The 21,248-nt window shown below is 35.6% G+C and overlaps 1 protein-coding gene across 1 annotated transcript in view; it reads right to left on the bottom strand.

The window, feature by feature from the left end:
* fat4 (FAT atypical cadherin 4) overlaps positions 1-21,248 on the bottom strand; it is a 99,993-nt gene that overhangs the window by 59,095 nt on the left and 19,650 nt on the right. The gene's annotated exons all lie outside the window — the stretch shown is intronic.

Below are 21,248 nucleotides of genomic sequence, written 5' to 3'. Positions count from 1 at the left end.
CCATGATAAAACACACCAATTCAATAAATATTATCATATTTTTAATTATTTTTCCTTTCTTTATTTCTTTATCTGTCTGTCTGTCTGACTGTCTGTCTTCCTTCCTTATCTGCTAAATGCAAGAAATATACATTTTTACAAGTTTCAGGCTATAAAACAACATTCATGTCATTTTTCAGAAACTGAAATGTTATAAAAGCACAAAGCTGACTGTTGCAACTTTGTGTAAAATCAGCATTGGCGGTGTCTTCAACCAGTGTTGTTTTAGTATCACTGAGATATATACTATACTAGTATTTATTAATATTTTGAATTTTTGTCAATTTTATTTTTTTTTGTTTTTTTCCCCTTAATTTTTCTATTTTTTTTTTTTTTTTTTTTCTTGTAGCACTTCAACTACCTACATTAAAATAATAATATATATATATTTTTTTTAAATCAGTTAACATTCAACATTCCTTGCATCAAAGCTCATGGGTTCGATTCCCAGTAAATGCATGAACTAACAAATGTAATGCAATGCAAGTCACTTTGGATAAAATAATCTGTCAAATTCATAAATGCATTGATATTTTTGTAGCCATGCATTTATTTACCATTCAATATTTTGCAATTAAATATACACACAGCAAAAATGTGCTTTTTTTCAAAGCTACTATGAATACTATTTCAATCTTTCTACTTTACAAATTTCACATTTAATTTCATGAATCTCTTGACATTTCTTGCAGTTATGAAATCTACTAGTATTTCTGAGTAAAAATTGTAAATATTTTTCAGTGCAGTAAATTACTGTATTATAGTGATGCCTTTTCCTTTCATCAGTCATGGATTGATTTTTGACTTTAGTTATGATTAGTTAAGAAGTGAAATGTTGCTTGACATCCTGCAATTACAACATATTTCATAATTACAATTCCATCAACACATGAATGCAGCATTAATATAGAAATAAGCTGTTTAACAACATTCAGTAAGATTTCAATAACTTACACACCATTACATCTGCAGTTAAAACACATGAAACCAGACGAGCACAGTGGCCACAGATGAAGAACTTTAATATCTGCTGCATTTACCATCACAGAGCCATGAGCTCAGAAAACACAGAGAGAGTATTCACTGCTTGATGTTATTCATCTCATTCAAACGCAGGATTCATCAGTGGAGTAAAACAGAGGTTCATAAACCGTCTGTAAATATTCAGTCAAATTAATAATCCATCAAAATGGCTGCTCGATGTAGCTACAGACTAGTCTGTCAGGTGACCAGCGGATCACATGACCACACGAGGGGCGTGTCCAAAACAACCTCCATATTTGTGTCTATACTACTACTTTACTGTACAGTTTATGAATAGCATGCAAAGCCATATGCAAACTGAATTCTAGATTTGTTATTTTATTTAAATGAATATTTGGTGTTGATGAACAATTTATTTAAATGAACACATGAAAATCTACTACTACTACTACTACTAATAATAATAATATGTATTATTATTGTATTATTGTATAATAATGTATTATTATTTATAAAATAATCATAGACAAGTATATATATTTTACAATTATATATTACTATGAAATAATACATGAACAAATTTATATTAGGTGTATATTAAATATAGTATATTTTCAGTATTAATATTTAATTAATTATTAGCTTTTCATCAACCTACACACCCCAGTTTGGGAAACCCTGCTATGTAGTATGAATAGCACACAAACTTGTGATGTAACTCATAATCAAAGATCTCCATATCTGCATATACTGTATATATCTGGACTCATCTAGAGTTTCAGTTTAGCTCTAGAGCTTAAGATCTCAGCTGTGAGCAGAATCAGAGAGAAATATGAGGACACACTCACACACACACACACACACACTCACTCACACACACACGCACGCACACACACACACACACACACGCACGCACACACACGCGCACACACACACACACGCACACACAGGAAACTCACACAAAACACACACACACACTCAGGAAACTCACACACAGAAGAGTGTGAATCATTGTTCTGGACTCTCTGGGTTCCTGCTCGTCTTTTGTTTTAAGAACAGAAGATGGAAACGCTGCATGGAGGTGTTTAGTGGATCCTGAAAAACATCATATAATGAACTCAGCGCTGAAGTCAGGAGCGTCTGACCTGCAGACAAACCACCGTGAGATGAGTATTCCTCATTAGTCAGCGTGTTCCTCATTAGTGCGCTCCCCTGACGAACATACATCAATCAGCTCAATTATCAGCCAACAGGGAACCTTCTCACAACATTCTGCCAATGTTCTCTCAACATTATGAACAAACGTTCTTCCAGTAACATTCGTTTTTTTCAGCTGCTTCCACACAAACTCTCTTTCCTTGTCACACAGTTTCTGAAAGCTGTCACTCAAACAGCAGAAGCACAAACCAAATCTACAAAACCAGACACTAATTCTCAGACTTTGACTCGGTTTTCAATTTCATGAAACACTTTTTGCAAAACACAACACAGTTCTCTATGAAACACACAAATCTAACAGGAATTAATATTATGGCAAAGGTGTTTGCAAATGTGTGCTTTTGAGATGTGTTTGTGATATTTTCAATGCAGTGCTTCATTTTGCAAGAGATGTGAGGTATTTTGTATTTGTGTGCAATTCTTGGATTTGTGTGTATTTGAGAAAAAAGAGGTAAAGTTTTGAAAATGTGTGCAAGCAGCTGAAAAAAACTAATAGAACGTTCATCCAAAATGATCTGATCCTTAAAAGTGTTCTCAAAACATTACAAAAACGTTATTTATACATCATTCATGGAACGTTTTACTGAAACATTTTAGTTGGACGTTTGTCTAAGACGTTTAAAGAACATTCAAAAGTAACGTTCACATAATGTTTGCAAAATAACTAAATGTAACGTTCCAATTAACGTTCACATAATCAAGAAAGAAAACGTTTAAACATTTAAATGCTGCATGTTTTGAATGTTCAGAAATAACATCAGCAGAGGGTTCTCTGGCCGGAGCGACTCTGACCTGTGTTCAGAGGTGAAGAGCTGATTGTTTTCTCAGCAGCGTGATCCGCGCCGTTCAGACGCCAAGAATAACGCAACAGCAGAAGAACTATGTGTCCTCCTCCCGCACGGGACGTGCTAAAGTCAACACACATGAATATTTACGCTGTGTTCGTTCACTCTGAAGTGTAAATAACCCCAGCATCTTCACGAGGGACGAGGAATAATTGCACCCGCTGATCTGAGATTACTTCACCCACAATCCCCTGAGAGAGTCGCATCAAACACAGGCCGCGCAAAACAGAGAAGAGCGGGAAAAACCTGTGTCTAATGAGAGTATACACAGGTGAAAGACACACACACACACACACACACACACACATACACACACACACACACACACACACATACACACACACACACACACACACACAGGTGAAAGACATCACACACACACACACAGGTGAAATACATCACACACACACACACAGGTGAAATACATCACACACACACACAGAGAGATTGAGTTTCAGCGCTCTGCGTCTCAGTTCCAGGTTGTTTGACTCTATTATTAAACACGGCCGTCTCTCGCGTGTGTTGTAGTGTTTGGCTGGAGTTACAGATAGAAAGGTGAGTTTAAGTTCACCTCACTTCAGCGATCTAGTCAAGTTGTTTGTTTTGACCAAAATAGCTTTAATTGATCCTTCATTTTGACAATAATTCTTATTCTTTCTGGCAATATTCACCCTGCAAACTATTTTTATGATTTACGCTTAAATCCAAAATAAACCACATGCTCCTCATAGCCGTCAAAACAGATCTTTTTAATAATAATTAGGCCTTATTATTTCTAAATAATAATTATTTAAAAAATTATACAATTAAATATTATTATATAATTAGATATAATATTTGCATAAATATGTATATTCATATTTTTATATTCACATTTAAGTCAATATTAATTAATTGCTTTTCATCAGCTTGCTTATTTTGATGTATTTTTTAAATTAACTTTACATTTTCATGAAAATATAACTAATAATTTTCAATAAAAACATAAATTATTTATATATTAAATAATACTAATAATTTATACACCATGCAATTATATATTACTATAAAATAATACATGCATTTATATTTGCATTAATATGTATATTAAAAATATATTCACATAATTCATGTTTTTTATGGCTTTTTATCAACTTTTACTTTGACATTTCTATTTTTAACAATAAATGAGAATTATTATTTATATGTTTTATAAATAAATAGAAACTAATTTTATAGTAACATTTAGTATGCTATATTTTGCATTGCATGAGGTTATTTTATGGAATTCGAAGTGTTTCATTTTCTTGACAGGCTTTAAAACCAAATCTTCAATAAAGAGTAAAAAACAAAAATCTATCCAACTGGATCTATTTCACGATTCATATGCAAATTAACCAAACAAACACAAGTCATTTTGAGATAAAGCATCTAATTTTTGTTTACACATGAAAATGGTTCAGATCAGAATTGAACACATTATACTGAGTTTGATTTTGCCGTCAAATAAAAAACCATCCTGTGTCACAATCAGTGCAGTGTGAATGTTTTAGCATGCTGAGAACTCAGAGTCAGTTTGGTTTGCCTGCGTGAGTTCAGTCGTTGTGTTAATGAGTGAAGCAGAGCAGTTCAGAGGTCACTCAGGAGACGCGCGCTCTGATTGGACATGATGTCATTGCTGATGATGTCACGGCGTGAGGTCAGCGGTCACACGTTTGATGTGAAGAACACGAATCGGTGATAAAACGCACACGTCCTCACACCTCATCATCAGCGAGGTGCTGCGCGCAAATGAAATGACTTCACCGACAGCAGAACGCGTTTACTGCGCGAGAAAATTAAACGCTCCGGAACAAGAGCCAAAATACAAGACAGGCTTTGGCAGACGTGAGTGTTTGGCGTCTTTGAGCACAAATCAAAGAGTCCAGATTCAGAGCGGAGAATCAAAGACGGTCATTTCTGCTTCAACATTCCCTGACAAACAATGTTCAGAAATCCAATTAATCTGATTTCCATCCGATTACCTTCCTGTCCGTCAAACTCCATCAAACGAGCGCTCAGATGTTTGAGGATAAACTGTGATGAATTCAAATGTGAACCACATTAAAACAAGCTTTGTGTTGGTTATGTTTCTCAGATACAGTTGTGCGTTTTCATGTGGTTTTGTCTGATATCAGTGCATCTTAAATCATGTGAAGCATTTCGAACATTTACAATAATAACCTGCTGAAACAAAACCGATTCAGATGAACACAAAAACAGAAAACAGTCAAAGAGTCTCAACCCTGTAAAGCCTGAACACGTGTAATAATCTAATAATTTTATTGAGCCTTTAGACATAATATATATATATATACATGTTTTTTAAATCTATACGCATAAGTTGCATATGTGTTTTATACTTGATGTATTAGCCTATTATGGCTCATATAGTCTGATATAGTGAGAATATGGAGGAAAAACAGCTTTTTAAATTTAGAGACTCAAACAGCAAAAATATGCAATTTGCTGCATATATGCTGATATTTATATGATGAAATTCTGATTATTGTAATGTAAATCAACGAGATCTCAGCAGATATGTGTGGGAAGTCCATACAGATGGGGAAGTCGTGGCCTAATGGTTAGAGAGTCGGACTTGTAATCCAAAGGTTGTGGGTTCGAGCCCCCGGCCGGCAGGGATTGTAGGTGGAGGGAGTGAATGTCCAGCGCTCTCTCCACCCTCAATACCACGACTGAGGTGCCCTTGAGCAAGACACCAAACCCCCAACTGCTCCCCGGGCGCCGCAGCATAAATGCCCACTGCTCCGGGTGTGTGTTCACGGTGTGTGTGTGTGTGTGTGTTCACTGCTGTATGTGTGTGTGTGTGTGTGTGTGTTCACTGCTGTGTGTGTTCACAGTGTGTGTGTGTTCACTGCTGTGTTAAATGCAGAGCACGAATTCTGAGTATGGGTCACCATACTTCGCAGTATGTCACAAAAATAAAAAGATACTGACATAAAATGATCTGAATATCAGTCTTCGCTCTGTATCTCCAATAATATGTATGTAATATGTATGTATCTCCAATATAAGCTGAGCTGCTTTATCTGGAAATATAACTGCAGATATTCTGATGTTTACTTGATCAAAATCAGTCGAGATTTGACACAAAAAGCAGCACGTTTTTATGGACGTTTCTATAATTACACTAAAAGAGCTTAAACACTCTAAACTATCAATCAAACGACAGAAATCAGATAGAATCCAGTAGTTTTATAGGGTTAATGAACAATCATCCCAGAGGTTGGTGTTTAATCACACAGTAGTTTTCTAAATCCGCCTCAATGTTTAATCAGTTCCTGACAGACAAAATCAACTCCCATCCTGCATTTCACGCAGTCAAACATCACATCACAGCAGTACAACCAGTTTGAAGAGCATTTGAAGCACTCGAGGGGTTAACGCTCGACTCAAATCATGAAATTCCACTCGGTCTCTGGGTCTGTGTCGATGAGCGGCGCTGAAGCTGATCTGGGTTCAGTCTCAGACGAGGAAAATGAGCAGAAATGTTGATGCGTTTAACATGAGCGACTCTCAACGAAGCTCTGCCAAACAGACAGTTTCCCCCTCACTGAGACTATTCATGGAAAACAGAGAGAGAGAGAGAGAGACAGGAGGGACGAGTGAGACGGAAAGCAGCGAAAGAGAGCAACGCTTCTTTTAGTAACTTTAGACAATGAGGCTCATCTGTTTCTCGTCAGAATGGAGTCGTTAATCTTCATTAAGACGAGTGCTTCATGGCCTTCAGTTTAGCAAAGAAAACACTTGATAATTCAATAACTATATTCCTCCCTCATCTGATTACCTACACAAACTCACTGCATCTCACCTTCAGCTGCTGGTTACCAGGAAACACTCACACACACACTCACTCACACACACACACACACACACACACACACGCACACATACAAACACTTACTCACACACACTCACACACACACAAACGCATGCACACAAACACTCACAAGCACTCACACACACACACACACACACACACACACACACACACACACACAAGCACACAAACACACACACACGTATGTACACACACTCACAAACAGACTCTCACACTCTCACTCAAACACACACACACACACACACACACACTCACCGATGACATGCTGTTTACGTTGCAGTGCACATTAAATGAAAATAATATCTATGTATGATAACACATGATCTTTCATCAGATTTCTCTGCTGCTGAACCAGCTTTCGTTCCCGGCTGACGTCAGCGAGCTCAGAAATCACTTCAGTTCAGCGTCTAATAACTGTTCAGTCAGTGTTTCAGCAGACGCATGTTTCCCATCTAACTGATTCCTCATGGATAAAGTCCAGTCCATCCCTTCCTTTTGTGTCATTAAATATAGTTTCATTCAGAAGTTCATCACATTGCTGAAGTAAAACGGGTTGAAGACCAGTGTTAATTTCATCAACGAAGACGACGACGAAAAATATTCATTAACAAACATTTTTTCTGTGACTGAGACGAGACGTTGACGGTCTAAAACTAATATCTGATGATAAAAACTATGATGAAATGTATGCCGCGTCTTCGTTAAGAAGACGAGACGGGACTAGAATGTTATTTGAGGACTACTGGACATTCAAAATACATCCTATAGACTAACTGTCCCGCTCCACTTCTTCAGTTCTCATACAGCGCCATCAGTTCTCAAACACACACAGCAGTCCAAATGTTTATCGTGTAGGGTATCTCACGTAAATACAGTTGGTTATGGCTGTTAAGTGTACGTAAACAGGTGCGAAAGTTGCTAAAGGAAGGTCGATTTGTTGCTAAAAGTTGTTAAATGATGTTATAATGTCACTGTGTGATGATGTCATTGCACAAAATTGTCACATCAAATCTCAGCTAAAAATATACTTTACATATGTTCATTTAGATTTGTTTGTAAAATAATATGCATAATATAATATTAAAATATAAATAATTGCATTTTTAAATACATTGAATTATTGAACACTTACACATTTTTGAATGATTACAATTTAAGTTGTTTTTGATAGTAAACTAGTAATATGACACATTCTCAACAATTATGCTTTAAGCAGTGTATTAGTAGTTAGTTAGTATGCTACACTGTAAGAAAAGTCTGTCAGAATAGGACACAATCTACTGTTAATATGAAAGAATTTTCCATATCGTTTTTTTACCTGTATTTTTAATTACGCATTGTGTTTTCGGGTTACAGGGATAATGATAATGGATAATATCCTGGAAAATTACTAGTATGTTTTCCATTTTTCTTACACACTGTAAAAAAAAAAAAAAAAAAAAAGTTGAGCCAACTTCAAATTTTAAGGCAACCAGCTTCATTTTTGAGTTTTCTCAACTTATTTTTGTAGGAGATTCTCAACTTTTGCATAAACTTAAAACGTTTGAGTTGAGAAAACTCAAAAATCTGCTGAAGCTGGTTGCATAAAATTTTTAAGTTGGCTTTTTTTTTTTACAGTGCAGTGCACTAACTGAACAAGTATCGCAGGTACAAGCTACTAACAAAGTGTATCATAAATGAACAATTATTCAATTATTATTATAATTATTAAATTGAACAACTGCAAATAGCAAATAACTTCATTCACGTGATGTGTGCACTGCTAGGCATCTGTGGTTTCCTCTTTTTGTGTATTTGGATGGAAAATGTGTGCCTTTTTATTGTCTGAGTCACTTATCAAAAGTTGCTCAAAGTTGCCAAATACATTTTTAAAATGGCTAAAATATAAATTATATATATATATATATTACATATGAGCAAGTATTCAGTGTTAAAGGGATAGTTCACCCCAAAATAAAAATTGTCATCATTTATTCAAGTTTTTTCCAAATTCAATCCTTGATTCAAATTTCTCATAAGCTTAATTGATTTGGTCTAAAGAGAGAAGAATTAATGACTATTTTTGTTTGAAGACTAAAAGATAGCTATCAAAATAAATGTTGGTAACTGCAGTTTGACTAAAAGTTATGACTAAAAGTTGACAAAAATGCAATGCCTTTTCATTGACTAAATCTATGAAAGACACAAATGACTAAAATGTGACTAAGACTATTAAGCATTTTCGTCTCAAGATAAAGACTAAGACTAAATCAAAAACGCCTGTCAAAATGAACACTGTTGCAGATGCTGTTTCATGTCGTCTCTAGTGCTGCTACACTGGATTCTGCAGATCAATCATCAATCAATTATCAGTACAGACAAACACCTAGGGCGGGACTTTGTTCTGTGCATCAGTTGTTGATTGGATGTTGAGAAATGGGGGCGTGGCTCTCAAAAGTGGAGGCGGAGTTTAAGTGGAGTCCTGCATTCATTACAAGAACAAAGACTAATGATTGTCCAGAAGATCAAGTGACATTTTGATTAAATATCATGAGGTCAAAACATGAAACATATGAATAGATGAACTGTTCACAGTAACATCTATAACACATTTAATATTGACTTTAATAATATGCACCACTGAGTGTCAGAGGAGTTGAGATAAACATGAACTAATATCAAATTAAAAACTAAAAACATCAGTTGCCAACATTTCTTATTTCCATTTAGTTTTACTTGATCACAGAATCACCGAAAAACATCGCTGTACAAATGACAAGCAGACATTTAAAATGACTTTATAGTACATATTTCTGATTAAAAACATTTATTTTCAATGTTTTTATAACTTAAAACTTAAATGTTGAATCAGATGTGTGGAGTGTGTTCCTCCTGCGACCGGGTCAGAACTCAAATCAGCTCAGAAAGAGAGGTTTTGTTCTCATTGTGTCTTCATCATCTGAAGATCATTAGTAAGCCATAGATGTGAGTCTCTTCCCGTCTTTCTCACGTTTGCTTCAGTGAAAGTGAATGAGGAAGAACAATCTGTGTGAACCTCTTTCAGAGTCAGCCATAAAAACCCGCCTCTCTCTCTCTCTCTCTCTCTCTCTCTCTCTCTCTGTTTGTGTGCATGTGGCTCTCAATTCAATTCAAATAGCTTTATTGGCATGACAAAAATTAATTTTGTATTGCCAAATGCATTGAGACAACAAAGAAAATGGTTTAGAACATCTGCACATTGACATTATAACATTATAACTCTCTCTCTCTGTGTCTCTCTCTCTCTGGATGTGGGGTCGGTCAGGAGGTCAGAAGCCGGTGATTTGTCGTGTCAGAGGTGACGGTGTGGAAGCGCTCGTGACCCCGGGGTCGTGACCTGACCTCAGTGCAGTGCTGTCATCCGTTATTTGACCTGTAATGTGGCTTTGACGTCTTTCTTTGAGTTCCTCTGCATCAGACGGCAGCTCAGAGACGCTGCTTTAGTTTCTAATAAAGAAAAATCTCTTGCTGAAAACACAATTCAATTCAAAATGAGCACATGATTATTCCAATGCAATCCCATTTGTGATTTATTTATGAAAATAGTTTAACTTAATTTGTTACATATTTTTGTAGTTATTTTACTTTTATTAATTATTTTATTATTATGTAATTATTTTATTTTGCTTTTTTTTTCTTTCATAGAAATGGACATATACCTGTGCATAAATGCATACATATTTTAATACTTACTTCCTCTAACATTTAAACCTGAATTCTGAATTAGACACCTGCATGATTTATTGATTGATTGATTTGCTTACTTACTTTAGAAATGCACACATTTATACATACCTTTACATAAATGCTCTTTGATTAACTATTTTAAATTGTTACTTCCCCTAAACATTTACGCATACATTTTGAATTAGACATGCATTTTTGTAATTAAAACAAATACATTTTTAAAGAAATGCATAAATGTGTGTAGGACAGCAATTTCATTAAGTATTGTTCATTTTAATTCCCATAAAACTGAAGTCTGAATTTTGAATTAAACAGGCATTTTGTATTATTATTATTATTATTATTGCTGATTCATTGATCAATGCACAAATCTATATATAGCTGTAAATAAATGACATGACTATATTTATTTACATCACTTAAGATTTAAGTCTTTATTCTGAATTGCAAATGAGCAGTGTGTGTTTTGAACACAGTGACTAAAAATAAGCTTACCTTCTGATTCTCCATTAATATAAATCCACTCTGAGTTTCAGACGTCTGACGGTGGGAAAGAGGCTTTAAACTCACACTTCCTGTGACATTAGTCTGTGTTTCCCAACAAAGAGGCTGTTTGTGTTTGTGTGTTTGTTTGTGTGTGTGTGTGTGTGTGTGAGTGCTTGTGTGTTTCTGTAACTGTTGCCATGACAACGAGAAAATTAACACAACTGAATAACCAACAATTACACACACACACACAAACACACACACACACACACACACACACACACACACACACACACACACACACAGGTAATAATCACGGCTAACTGCAGCTTGCACTAAACCTACAGCTCAATCCAAACACACAGATTTCGCTGCATGTGCCTCATTTCTACTTGAGTTTGAGTAACTCCAAGTCAGACCACATTATCCTCAAAACATTGAGTGAGTTTATGCTTAAAATAAGAAAAATATCTGCCAGTGGGGTCAGACAAATTGTCTTTGCATCTAATTAAGTTTATTTTACTGACTCCATTAGCAGACAGTTGTTCGTTGTAAGCAAAAACTCACTATATCTTCAGTCATTTTGCTTCTCCAGTAAATGTATGTTGATTTAAGATTGTTTATATATTTGTACTGGAAAACAAGACAGAAATACTGAGGAAGAACAAGATTTTTTGCAGTGTACTATAGTAATTTACATGCATATCATTGCACGATGGCCATTTTTGTTCATGCATGATTGCGATCGCAGTCATAAACAGCAAGACTGAGGATTTTCAACACAAACTATGGCAGTAAAACTCATCGCTGTGTGTGTGTGTGTTTGTTGTTGGGTTCGACAGAGCACGAAAAGAACGCAGAATAAAGCAGGAAAAGAAAGAAAAGAGTGTTGGAGGAAAAACGGGAAGGTTTGTTTATGCTGAACCTTCCTCTGCTGTTGTGTTTGGCAGCGGCGGCCGAATGCATGCTTTTACCCTCTGCTTTCCTTCTGCTCAAACCACGGCTCCTCGTCTGTTTTCTGTGACGCTGGCCAGTGCTCGACAATCACTGCAGATTCATAAACCTAGACAGCATTACAATCTCATGAGTGTATCTTCATTGTCTTAACGCTACTGATAGTTTCTTACAGATTCTTTGAGTGGAGTGTGATCCAGACTGGTTTGGGACGCTCCCTCAGTAGGCAGCTGCTCGTGGATTTGAATAAAGACTCAGAGGAATGAAGAATCAAGCGGCCCAGAAACTTCCACGAGCCTGTTATATATCAGAGAGAGAGACGCTCACACGCTGCTCTCAAAGCTCAGGAAGACTCAGGAAACACCATAATTCTGCAGTGTGTTTAATCTGCGTGTCAACTTTGTCTCAGATGATTCTCTTTAAACATAGAATGCACAAAAATGAGTCCCTAGTTATCATCCAGTAAGAGTATAGAAAGCATAGGAAAAAATCTGCAATTTTTCTGCAGGGAAAAAATACAACAACAACAAAAAAACATTTCAAAAGGTTCAGGTTTGCTGTGCTTGTTTGTAGGGCTGCATAATTTGGCCACAATGTGATGGTTATTAATATAAATAATAATAATAATACATTATTATTACTAAATCAAATTATAAAAATTACTAAATAAAACTAAATAAATGTTATTGCAAAACATTATGATTACAAAATTGAGTATTTAAAAAAAATATATATATTTATATTAATACTACTACTAATATTATTAATATTATCATCACTAAAAATAAAAATAAATAAATAAATAAAAACAAAATAAGAATATTATGATTACCAATATTATGATTAAAATATTATTATTATTATTAATGACTAAATAAAAATTACAATTATGAAATAAAAAACAAAATAAACATTGCAACAATATTATAATTACGTAATTGAGTACTACTACTACTAATAATAAAAATTTTATATACCCAAAGCTTTTCTTTTGTTAATAAATGTCAGCCTTTGCTAATTTGTTAATCACACAAGAGCAGAGTTTGAGAAATGTTTGAGATCTCTTCTAAAACTCTGAGTTCAGCAAATTCTCCTTTTGCTCCCTGCTGTCTAGGAGAAACATCTGAGATGTTAAAGTGACTTCCTATGGGAGAGCAAGAGACGAGAATAGAGGAAAACAGCTTGAGATAGACATTTCTGAAATGCCAAACAAATAGCAGCATGTGAGCCATGTGTTGGGCTAATAAAGCAAACGCTTTCTAAATGGCTGTATTTCCAGAGAGGCGGCAGCACGGCTCTGTCAGTATCACACCTCGTCATCAGTCTGACCTCCGTCGCCAAAGATAAAGCTCCACTTTGTTACGGTCGCTTCCAGCGGGGCGTCGATCATCTGTGCCCTGATTATTAATGTTTTGAATCAGTCTGGTCAGTCGCACGAAACTCACTCCAGCGCTGAGAACAGCGCAAGTAAAACACACTCGAGTCGCATTACAGTCTGGCACCAAACCAGAGAGAATCTCCAGATCTGACGCTCACATCTGCTTCACGATCCATGCATCTATAGAGAGTCAACACGCAGCACGCTCAAAACCCATTTTACTTCCATAAAATGATGTACTTTAGACTCAAAACAGGAAAATGCAAGGAGTTCAAACAGTAGATCTTGCATGCATCACCACCGTCAGGGGTTTGATTCCTAGAGAATGCATGAACTGATCGAAGGCATGCATTGAATGCAACGTAAACTGCCAAATGCATGCATGTAAATAGTTAAAAGTGAGCATTACAGATCAGAATAGAGTCAGATCTGAATATGAGTTTATTAAAAACAGCCTAAATATGTAGGATTATTGGTTAAGATTGCATTCTAATTTGCATGGCTCAGGGGCTGTCAGCAGAAATGGAAAATCATTCCATTCCAATTAAAGATTATGAAAGTAAACAGTAGATTTTGCCTGCTAATTAAAACAAACAAACAACAACAAAACCTTGTGTCTCATTTAATACACTAACTATGTGTATGCCCAAATTTGTGCATGCAATCTATGTATAAATGTTTTCATGCACCAATCACAATTTCACAATAATTTTCAAAACAAAATTCATCTGAAATTTAAAACACACACACACACACACACACACACACACACACAGTGCTCTGATAAATCTGTTAAAATAAGTTTATGTATTGATATATTTCATCAATAATAATAAATATTAAATAATAATCTAATATAAATAAAAAATACCTGAAATGTTATCGTATATATATATATATATATATATATATATGTATTAAACAATTGATATATGCACATTAATAAATATAAATCTTAATAATGGAAATAAATTAATGCAGGTTCCTCTGAATAAAAATACAGATACACATATTTAAAGTTGGATTATTAGAGGTTCAAACAACAAGAAGTGTTAGCAAGACAAAAACTAATGAAAACTAAAATATTTTTTTATGAAAAATAACTAAAACCAGCCTAAGGAGTTCAGCTGGTCTGGCAAAAACTTCATCTGTGAGTCTGCATGAAAAACGCTTAGAAGAGTTCAGTCTGATCTGGAACAGAAACCCAAGTCTGAACTTTAAAACAGAGTCTGGGTTCAGTGATGGGGAAACACACACACACACACACACACACACACACACACACACACACACTCGCACACACACACACACACACACACACACACACACACTCGCACACACACACACACACACACACGCACACACACGCACACACACGCACACACACGCACACACACACACACACACAGACACACTTGCACACACACACACACACACACACTCACACGCACACGCACACACACGCACACACACACACACACACTTGCACACACACACACACAAACACACACACAAGTTATCAGTCTTTACTTCACGCATAAATCCTCCAGATTAAAGCGCGAGAGAGACGGCTGATGAAAGCGAGGCAGGCCTATAGAAATGCAAAGAAGTGGCCCTTCTTTTCTCCACTTTATTCCCGTTCGTTTGCTGTCGGACGGGGGAGGAATGATGGGACATTCTCAGAGAGGAGACTTCATTAATGCACAGTATTTAACAGCTCTACGTGTGTGTGTGTGTGTGTGTTTCCATCCATCAGACCTCCATTCACACACTCCGGCATCAGAGAGAGATAGCCGTGCTCATCCGTAAGATTCAGAAAGACTGAAAGTCACTGTCATAAAGAGAGAAAAGAAGCACAGTGATTCAGTCACTCTTCACAAACAAATGGACACGCACATGCTTTTAAAAGTTTGTTGTTGTTCTTTTTAAAGAAATTAATCGATTTTTTCATCAAGGACACATTACATTGATGAGAAGTGCCAGTAAAGACATTTATAACGTTACAAAAGATTTTCTAAGTCAAATAAATGCTGTTCGTTTGAACTTTCTATTCATCTGTGAATCCTGAAAAATGAAATATATCAGTTTCCACAAAAATATTGAGCAGCACAACTGTTTTCAACATTGATGATAATCAGAAATGTTTGTTGATCAGTAAATCAGTATATTATTATGATTTCTGAAGATCATGTGGCACTGAAGACTGCAGTAATGATGCTGAAAATACAGCTGCAGATCACAGAAATGCATTACAGTTTAACAATTTTACATTCTAAAAATATCTCACAATTTTTACGGTATTTTTGATCAAATAAATGCAGCCTCGGTGAACAGAAGAGACTTCTTATATAAACATTACAAAATCTCACCAGCCCCAAACTTCTGAAAGTTTGAGTACAAAACAAAACAAAACAAAAAACAGTTGAAAAGTACTTTCTACCAGCTCTAAATCATCTGTTAAATGATGAAATGTTTTTTTGGATGGACTGTCCCTTTAAGGACACGGTCGGTATAAATGGTCTGATCTCTGGAACAGATTCTGATGGTTTTGCGTCTCATGAAAGCAGCAGCTGCTCACATATATGAGATTTTTGACTGCGTTTATGTTTGATTCATGAATGTGGCGGTGAAATGCATCTGAAGCATGCGACGCTCTGATCCTGTTGCTCAAATAAACCCTGTAATTACAGCCAAAGAATGAAACCCAGAGTCTAACTTCATACGCAGCAAATCCTGACACAAAGACAGACTGGAAACACAGAGACGGGGTGAGTGTGTGTGATTGGGGTGAATCTCTATTCTGTGTGTGTGTTATTAACCCCGGCGCTCTTTCTCAGGACAGTGAGCTGTAATTACCGATGTCTCTTCTAATGGCTGGAATAATGGTCTCTCAGGGACCACCGGAGACGCGGCACACCTCATAAAGGAGCGTCTGTCTCTCTCAGAGGTCTCACTCATGTCCTTCATAACGATAAACTACAGAAAACATCATCAGATCTGGACAAACTGACCCTCAGAGTCTGATATTCCTGATTACACACGTCTCTGCTTGCTGTTAGGATGATAACAACAACACACGTCAGCGTCAGAATCACTGAGATGACCAATCAAAGATGGAGAAAGAGTGGAGATGTAAGGCAGGCATTTAATATTCGCCTGTTTTATGACAGAAATGTTAAACAACTGACAGTAAAATCCAGCGATGTTTATATTTTTGCAAATTACTTGATTTTTCTGACACTGTTTTGAGTTGAAATCAAGTCATTTATTTCTACAGCGCTTTATAAAGCACCGATCGATTCAAAGCAGCTTCAATCAGTTCCATGTTGATTTAATTCACTTCAATAACTGCAAATATTGCAAAGTTAGTGCCATTATCCAAAAACAGCTCATATCATTTAATGCAACGAGACAAAAAAAACATTTAAAGAGCCATTTTTTGCATATTAGGCACACATATAAAAGTTTTGCATGATTTTTGTTTTAAATAAAAAACATAATTTGCTAATTGTTCAAATGCATTACTTAACAATAGATTTGAAATCTCCTACAACTATTTTTCTTTCTTTTTCACTTTATTTATTCTCTTTAAATCCTTTCATTCCTTTAAATAAAAAGTCAAACATTTTGACAAAAAATAAAGTCATGATTATGGGTTGACTCCATGCAGTTTAAATGCGCACGATAAAAACCTAACATTAAAAGCACTTGCTTCATTTTATCTTTAGTACTTAAGGTGATAGTTCACCCATAAATGAGAAGCATTTACTTGCACTTAAGACATTCAACAATCACATGACAATCAGACCAAAGTGTTTTCTACTGCTTCTTAAAGGGACAGTTCAGCTAAATATGAAAATAGTCTCCCTCACGCTGTTCAAACCCTGATGACACAGATGATATTCTGAGAAATATTTCAGTGTTTTCTGTCCATACCGTACAATTAAAGTCCATTGTTGTTTAAACCTCAGCGTTCTTCAAAATATCTTCTTTTGTGTTTCACAGGAGACAGTCATGGAGGTTTGGAATGATACGAGGGAGAGTATTGTCCTCTTTTAAGAAGAACACTGCAGTACAGCTATTTCAGTAGAGTATACTGGTAGAACACTTAAGTTTAGGGCGGACACTAACGACTATTTTTATTTCGATTAATCTAACGACTCATTTTTTGATTAATCGATTAATCTAAACGACTCATTTCACGCAAAAAAAATCAACATTTTACTAAAGAATATTTTATTAAACCAAATGAAATCCAAATTTCTTTTTTAAAGCAAAAGTGCAACAGAGTGCAAGAAGCAAGTGTCCATCTCATAATCACTGAAATCAGTTCAGTATTATAGTGTGAGAATGACAACATATCCACCTGTTATATTCACATATTACAACTTCGATTTTTTTTTATTTTTTTTGCAGTGCATTTCAAGCCAAACATATATAATATGTTTTTCCTCAGTATATCTATATTGTTTTTCAGTACAAATATCCAAACATTACTAAATCAAGATACATTTACTGGAGAAGCAAAGTGACCAGATTGTTTTTTTTTTTGTGAAAAATGTATCAAAATGAATTTAATTTATGCTTAAAACAAGAACAAATATCTATCAGCAGGGTGAGAAAAATAATCTTGTTTTCCCTTTGAATGAAGTTTATCTATCTGACACCACTGACAGACAGGTCTTGATTTATTCATTTTCTCACCTAATGCTTCTCCAGTAAATGTATCTTGCTTTAAGTGTCTTTCAATATTTGTACTGGAAAACAAGACAAAGACTACATTTTTTACAGCTTATTTCAAACTTTTCGTCTAATGTTTTGTGTTAAAAGTTCACTTGCGCTGTCTTTCTAATCCACAACGCTTGTCCAAATATTTTTTGAGGGCCGCTTTCACATCTGTAATGGAGTAAACAGAGGTTTTCAGTACTTCAGCCATACTGTATTCAATTTACCGCACTTGTACTACAGTAAAACACTGATCTGTTTATAACAGATCTGATAAAAGAGCAATGAACTCCAGCAGATCAACAGCGTGAGCTAAACGTGCGTGTTTGTGTTTCATCACAGATACAGTCGTATAAATCCTGACGTCATCTCAGCTGCGAGTGGTTTCCATCAGTTTAGGATCTGGCAGGAATGAGATCTTCTCAAATGCGTCGTGTGTTTACGCTCTGAGTCCAAACACTCGCCGAAAGCGAACGCACGAAACTCCACTGACACACAACCAGTGCTAATAGTTTCTGTGCAAAACTAACACTAATGCATGCTGAAAGGCCCCAAATCTGTCTTTCTTCTGCTGCTCTCTTCTTGACGTTTCCCAGAGAAAACGAATCCTTTCAGAATGATGTAATACAGTCAGTGCTCATCTGCTTCACTGCAGGGTTTTCAGCCAATCAGCTGCGCTGCACATGTCATGTGACATCACAGACAGCAGACAGGACAAATATAAGAAAATCTACTTGTTTTCTATTTGAGTTAAGTTTATTTTTCTGACCCCACTGGCAGATATTTGTTCTTGTTTTAAATAATAACTCAATTTAATTTCTCAGAAAACAAGATTTAATATCTCTGTGATTTTCCATCTCCAGTAAATATATCTGATTTAAGGATGATTACATATTGTAAAAATATTCAGAGGGCCGTCAAATTTAGGTGAAAATAATCAAAAATGCTGGCGGTGGCCGGCAACTTTTTTTTTAAAACGCTGGTGGAGAAAGAGTTAAGATGCAAAACGGCAAGATAAGTCTTACTTTCTGAAAAATACATCAAAATGAAGTGTGTATGCGTAAAACAAGAGTAAAACTACAAAACTTGTTTTCCCTTTGAATTAAGCACAAACTCATTTCATTTTAATAAAATTCTCAGAAAGCATAACTTAAAATCACACGCCATTGTATATCTCAAGAAAATCTTGATTTAAGAATGTTTAGATATTTATACTAGAAAACAATATAAAACATGACGACATCATTGTTTGCAGTGTAATCCAAACGTCTCATAATGATGAATCAAACATAACCTCACAGAAAAATCATACGTGCAGCTGCTGCCACGAGGCTAACGCTGATAACTGTTTATACAAAACACTTCCTTAAATGACAGCACAGGCATATTCATGTCTTGTTTCGTCTTATTTCGGTTTGTGTGAGTGATAGTTCACGTCTGGATCAGACTCGCTCTCAGAGAGCCAAACGCTGTGAAAGACCCGTCCATTCAAGAGGAATCCTTTCACATTGTTCCCTCCTCCTTTGTTTCCTCTTCCCTTGTTCTTCAAGAGAAACACACACACATGCGCACACATACACACACACACACGCACACACACACACATACACACACATACACACACGCACACACACACACACACACACACACAAGAGAGTTTAATGAGGTGAAAGCAGCTGTAGAGTGAACAGAATTGCAGCCACTGCTTTGAATCGAGTTTAGTTTAGTTTAGTTTGAGTTTTTTACAATTGATGCTTGTGCAACACTGAAACAATTTACAGCAAGTCTTAAAACTGAATTCATTCCACCGCTGGATGGATTTATGGTACTTGCAGGCCTTTAGTTTAACCGTCTCAGTGATCTTTACGACTGCAGGGAGATATACTGCGCATTCTGTTGAACAGTACTGTGACATGCACTTTTTATCTGGCCTACAATTTTGCTCTGATTGCATGTCATTAGTCGACTAATTTTGTGATGCTTCCTCGTTTCGTGACACACAAGTATAAGAACATAAATCAGACGTGATTTACACATCACAAGCAAAAATACTGTTAGAGTTGGTGAGTTTGATTCATTTCTATAGGGCTGCTTTATATTATTTTATGATAACAATAAACATATAGATATTTTTATTATCTTATTTTAGCTTTGTTATTACAAATAAGATCAAAGTTGCTAATTTAACTTTTTTGCGCATTTGACCATGCAACCAAAATTGCCGCAAAAGAGTGAATCAGTTCGAACGGTTGATTCCAATGAATTCTGATTCATACAACGATTCAAAATTCTGAATAAATGAAATGGAAATGTTTTCAATATGACTGTAAGGTTGAAATGAAGTTCATATTAACATCCTTTTAAGTCATTTTAGTTACTATTAACTGAGTTACTATTATAGTTTTTAATAAATTTTGAATTCGTTTTTATTTTTATATTTTTGGTTTCCATTTGAATTTTAGTCAAAATTTTGCTGCGTTTTTGTAATTTTATTCATTTTTAATGCCTTTTTTAAATACTTTTTAAGTTTTAGTTTATTTTAGTACATCAAATTACACTGAATAAAAATGTTGCCTTGACTAGCTGAAATAAAATGTGTTTTTATATTAGAATTTATTTCATTTAACGTTTATTTTATGTTTTTTTTATTATTATTATTTTAGTTTTAGTTAACATTAATAACCCTGCGGCACATAGATAAATATTTAGATTTATTTTTCTTCCCTAGACTAATATATCTCTGAACAAATGTGTGCAAATGAAACGAATCCTCCACCTGGAAATGGTCTGGCTCTCTCAGGACATCTGACCCATTTCTGCTGGTGTTAATGTGATTGATTCTTGGTCGGATCAGCACATTCCAGCGTGGGTCCGTCCCTGATACGAGCGTCGCGTTTGTCCCACAGGTTCCCTGGTGCTCCAGTGGAGATCAAACACCCTCGCAGCGATTTACAGTCACATGCGTACACACACACGCTGCTGGAGTTCAAGCTGCTCTTCTGAGAGCCATAACTTATTCAACGTCAGGACGCAG

This window comes from Barbus barbus, assembly GCF_936440315.1.
Source record: "Barbus barbus genome assembly, chromosome: 33".
Classification (NCBI taxonomy): Eukaryota; Metazoa; Chordata; class Actinopteri; order Cypriniformes; family Cyprinidae; genus Barbus; species Barbus barbus.
The sequence above is the reverse complement of the archived record's forward strand: the minus strand, read 5'-3'. Positions and strand labels throughout refer to the sequence as shown.